The following is a 6,000-nucleotide window of genomic DNA, read 5'->3' on the forward strand; positions in this document are numbered from 1 at the left end:
CGAATGAATTTGTTCGAATACATTATAACTTTATATTAAAAGATTTTCATACTATACTGAAATTGCTTTTTAAGATTTTTTTAATAGTAATTAAAATATTTTTTTTAATAAAAAACATATCATAATATAAAAAAATTGACGACCCTTTCGTTATTGTTCTCTATTTTGGTATTTGGAAGATTTTTTCGTATATCTATGAATCAGATAATGTTATGCTATTTTCTATGTTTGTGTTATCTATATTTATTTTGTTTGTTGGAGTCATAGAAATTATATTCATTCAATTCAATCGAGAAGCACTTGATTTAGATATATATTAAACAAATGTTTTTTAAAAGTACAAATACTAAAATGAATCGAAATTGAAAATAGATGGAAGAAAATAAACATTTTAAAATTAGAATTTAAACGAAAATATTCATGGGTGAGGAAAATTTCATTTTTAATCTATATTATTTCAATGCTAAAAATCAAAGAGATAAAATTAGGAGTGGAAACTTTAAAATTTTAATCATATATATGTATATCAAACAAGTAGAATAAGTAATTTCTGGAGAGCAGTAAAATCAGTAATTTGAGTTATATAATTTCCTCTCAAATGTCTACGTAATTTTTGAAATTCAATTTCGTTACCAATCATTAAAATTTTCAAATGTCTTTATGACTTAAATATAAAAACTTACAATAAAGTTTTTATAATCACATTCAACTTCATTATTATAAGTGATTATTTGACTTTAATATATATTTTGTTAATATGTATGCTTATTCGACCAATAATGAGTGTTGATATTGTTAATGGACCACAAAACTTAGTATATATATAATGCTAAGAACTAACCATCACATTATTAAAATTTTTAATTACAAAACCATTCCTTAAATACCTATTTGATCATAAAGAATTAGATTTAAAAAATCAATATATATATAAAATAAAGTAAAAATATATATTTTTTAATTTTTAAATTATATATGAATAGAAGAATTAACTTTAACAATTTATTTTTAGTACACAACAAATATAGAGATGAGATATTGAACTTCCAACCTCTACGAACAAGATGTTTTGACCTAAGCTTTTATAAGCTTTTAAATAATTAACTTCACAACTTTTCTAAATAATTTAATAATTAACTTCACAATCTTTCTAAATAATTGTATGAGTGTATGATTAAAATAGATAAATAAAATTTATAAATTTGATTATGGAGAAAGGGAAAAAACATTACAAGAATTTTAAGTTTGTGACCGGAACATTTCGTGATGCAATACAAATTGGAAAATGTCTCTATTAAATTTTTTAAAAGTAAAAGCGTACAAATTGGAAAATGGCAACAAAAAAATAGACATTAATCTGTTTTATTTATTTATTTATTTTTAGAATGTATCTTATTGATTTGAGCATTACATTTTCTTGATACTTGTAACATTTATAATAATCCAAGTCAATTTTTTGTGCCCAATTTTGGTTTTTCTTTTATCTGTCGTACAATGTATTTATTAAGAATATTAAACAATAATCTTTGATTTAAAATTTTGAATAAATGACGCTATAGACTACCATAATATTAATTAATATGTGTTCGTGTTCTCACGAGAACACTCAATTAATAAAAATAAGTTGGTTTAAAACATTTATCACTTAATTAGTTTTTAATATCTCTCCATCTTGATCATCCATGCAATTTTTAAAATAATTTTTAATTAATTATTATGGAGCCAAATAATAAATTTTAAATCTTAAAATTTTGAATACCGTATCAACATATACTTCACAATCCCCACATAGATAGTCCAAGTTGGTAAAAACTCTGTAAAAAAAAAAAGTTGGGGTAAAAACGAATGCTCTAGAAAATAAAAATTATTCTAAACCCTAAAATTTTGATTAGGTTAATAAAATATTTGAAAAACTACTTAAAAAAGGGTTATAGGAAAAAGTTGGTGGGTAAATTTCATTCACATAGAATTGAAGATAAAAAATGCAGTGGAAAAGTAAAAGATCTAAGATTTGTTTGACAAGTAACATTTTTCTTTAAAAGTTAGGTTGATTTATTAATAACTTATTTTATTTCATCTTTGATTCTCTACTTTAAAAAGTCATGCTTGTTTACTATAATAATTTATCTTTATTTTGCATAGTAGTCTATTTATAAAAATATTATAAACCTCAGCTTGAACATTATCTTGCCATTTCATAAAGATTTTTTATTTTTTATTTTTTAATTTTCCATGGATGTGAATGCCTCCTTTAAAAGTTAATTAAGATGTTAAAAAATGTAAAAAAAAAAAAAAAATGAACAAAGAAATCTTAAAGTAATTTTCCAAAATCGGCCTTTCACTTTAAAATTCGATCAAAATTTCAAAAGTCTTTTCGAAAAGGAAAAGTTGAAAAGAAATGCTTAGCGAACAAGTTTAATTAAAAAAAAAACAACAAAATAATTATACACCAATAGAGTCTAAAATTTATTTTGTCTACAAAATTTATTTATTGTTTTTGAAATCTAATTGAGATTTCAAAATAACAACAATAATACAAGTAAATAAATTCACTTTTCAAATATAGAAAAAGTATTAACAAATTAGTTGCTATCAAACTGGTCTAAATATTTCTAAGTGTTTGAGTTTTCTTTTTCTGGTCACTTGCTCTTGTCAAGAAGAAAATAAATAAATAAATAAATCATGGGAGTTGTGTTTATTTTTATTTGGACCTTATATTATGTGTGTCACCGGCTAAAGTGATAGAAATATGCTTTGTATTATTGACCTAAAATAATAATTAAAAAGATAATTTGTCAATTTTTATTCACCTAGGTCATGGTTGATGTCACATTTATATTTACATATGTCATGTAACTAATTTTGATAAGTTAATTAAATATGAAGTGAAATATATTAAATTTGGTCCTGAAATGTGTATACCATTATAATATATATATATATTATGTAGTATGGTGTATTTTTATTCTTAATTTTAGAGTATTATGATTCAAACAAGAGAGTTTAAGATTTGAATATGTGATTAAGTAAAGTTTCTAATTTCTTGACTAGTTAATTAGGATACACCTAGCTTAATTAATCTATATATTATTAAATAGAAGGTTTAGAGTTTCGAATCATCATCTTGTTACATGTTTTTTTTAGTACAACATGTGGGGTAAGAAAACTCACAACATCATGGTTGGAGGTATATGCCAATTACCGTTGAACTATGCTCACTTTGACCATCCTTTTACATGTTGTTGGACTAAAAAAAATAAAAAAATTATACTCATATTCCATTTTTATGAATTATTTATGTTTACCTAATAAGTAGATATTTTATTAATACTTTTAGTTTGGTACGATTTTAAAAATGGGTTACAAGATAAAAAGAAAGTTAATTTTAAAATTGGACTAATATGTGAAAAACAACAATTAAGCGCGATTTAAAGATTCTAAAAAGTAACTTTAAAAACATTAACACTGGTTTTAGGGATTGTTTAGGGACGGTTTGTTTGTTGTTTTTTATTCTCAATTTTATTAAAAAATCTAAACATTTACAACTATTTATGATTCTTGTTTCTCATTTTTTAAAACAATCTCAAAATTGTATAGAATTTTAGAAAATAATAAAAATAAGTTTCTTATTTATTATCTCCGTTTCTAATTAATTTGTTAAATGGTTAGTAAATTAATTTAATTAATTAAAAAAACAATAACCACGAACAAGTGAAGTCCCAACTACTTATTTAGACCCTAAAGCCTAAATAACTACAAAACAAAACTTAAAATTGGTAAATAAATAAGTTTTAACTTTCAACAGAGAAAAAATTATTAAAAGTTGCAATCAAATGGGGTCTAGCAGTATTTATATTTATCGGATCTTATTTTATGTGCGACGGCTAAGGTGATTTGAAATATGCTTTTTTTCTTTAATTATTTGTCCAAACTTTTATTCACGTATGTCATGCTGATGTCATGTCATGAGCCATAAATTTTTTTGAAAATTAAAATATTTTAACACTTACTCTTTAAATATATTTTGTTGGTGATTGAAATATGCTTTGAAATTTTTTTTAGTTTAATAACTTGTAATAGGATTCGAATTTTTACCCTTTTGATCGAATCTTAATAAGTTGAGCTAATACTAACCGCTCAAAGTTGGCATATGATTTGTTGACCTAAAATAATAATAATTTTAGTTTGTAATTTTCTTATAAAATAATTTGTAATTTTTTATTCGCATCGTCATACTTGATGGTCACATTTATATTCACAAATACAACATGTAATAAAATAGGGAGGGTTTTATTTTTTATCGGTAAAGGAGAGATTCAAATCTAAAAATATGTCAACCAAGTTATAAGTATGGTCAAATTCTATTTCAATTATTTCTTTAAAAAAAGTTCATATTTCAGTCATTAACTTAAAAGTTCATATTTCAGTCATTAACTTATTTTTAATAAATAAGTGGATTTAATTAAAATTTTTAATCTAATACAAATAAACTTCTACACAAGTAGTATATAAAAATTACTAACTCCGGTGTGAGTGTCAATATTATTTTTTGATCCTATTAATTAAGTACCTTGACTTTTCCTTTATCAAAATCATCAAATATGCAAAGTTTTAAATGTTGATGTCGATGAAAATGTCAATGTCTCAATATCAGGAAAACGTCGATAGAAATATCGATAAAATGTATCATTGATGGATATTCTGTATGTATTAATCTGATATTTTGTTGATATTTTTCATATATGTCTATTTTTTTTGTAATATTATGAAAATGTTGATTTACCCTTGTGTCGATGTCGAACCCACTGATACATGAAAATGTTGAAGGAACATATATCTTAGACTTAAATGAACTCTGCGCTTAATTCGAAAGTCTTTGAAGGTAATTTTTAAAGTATATCTGTATTAAAACTTTGAACTATATATGTATATATATTTATTTATTTCAACACGAATAATGAAAAAAGCGAAAGAAAGTGAATGAACTCTCTAAGTTTTATGATCACATGGAAACTTAATAAGATCTCTCAGAAGAAGATTGTAAGTAAAAATGAATTGGTGTTACACAACTTAGGAAGTTCCAAGTTGGAACATATAAAATATTTCCATTCAAAAGTTTATTTTTTCTTAATACAATGCATTCACATAGATCCCAAAAATTCAAGCTGCCTACTCAGTCTAATTTGCATGTGGAAAACCCTTTAGAATTTCAGAGGCAACTTTTGGCTTTGCCTATAAACATCCATTATTCATCTTCATTATTTGATGAATTGAAATTTGCCAATCAAACTTCATTGGTTAATACTAGATTGACGCAGCTAATGTTGAGAAATTAATGGTCCTGAATAATTTCTCTTCTATAGAAATATCTAAACACACTCCACAATATGCAAATAAGGAAGAAATTGTAAAGCACAAGAATACGACATAGCTGGTTCACCAACTAAGGGTTACATCTAATCTACTACTCAGATGTGGGTAATTCACTAATATTGTCAAGAATTGGATTACAATAAACTCTCCCCAAAAATATCTCTAAAGGTCCCTACCCTAGCTTCTAAGCAATCCAACACAATTACTTAGGTACATGAATGAAAAACTCACAAAATAATCTAAAACAAATTATCCCAAAATATCAATCTCGATTTGCTTTTTCTATATTGCCAACACTCGAGCCACCGCCACGAAATTGTTGTAGAATCACCCTAAAATCTGCTGCAAAAAACTCACAGTGCTTTTGTTTTCTACGACTACGATACAAAATATAATAACAAAATATATATATATACACACATACATATACACATACACATACACATGTGTATATGTGTGTGTATAAATATATGTATCTATATATATACCTACCTATATATATATACAGACACACATATATATAGATACATACATATATACACACGCGAGTTGAGATAAAAGTAGAGCAACAAAAAAGTTGGGCTCTTTTCATGGTCGAATGATCTTCACCTTTTTTTTTCTTTCTTT

The sequence above is a fragment of the Momordica charantia genome (genome assembly GCF_013281855.1).
Source record: "Momordica charantia cultivar OHB3-1 chromosome 7 unlocalized genomic scaffold, Mcharantia_2.0 BLBB01000007.1, whole genome shotgun sequence".
NCBI lineage: Eukaryota > Viridiplantae > Streptophyta > Magnoliopsida > Cucurbitales > Cucurbitaceae > Momordica > Momordica charantia.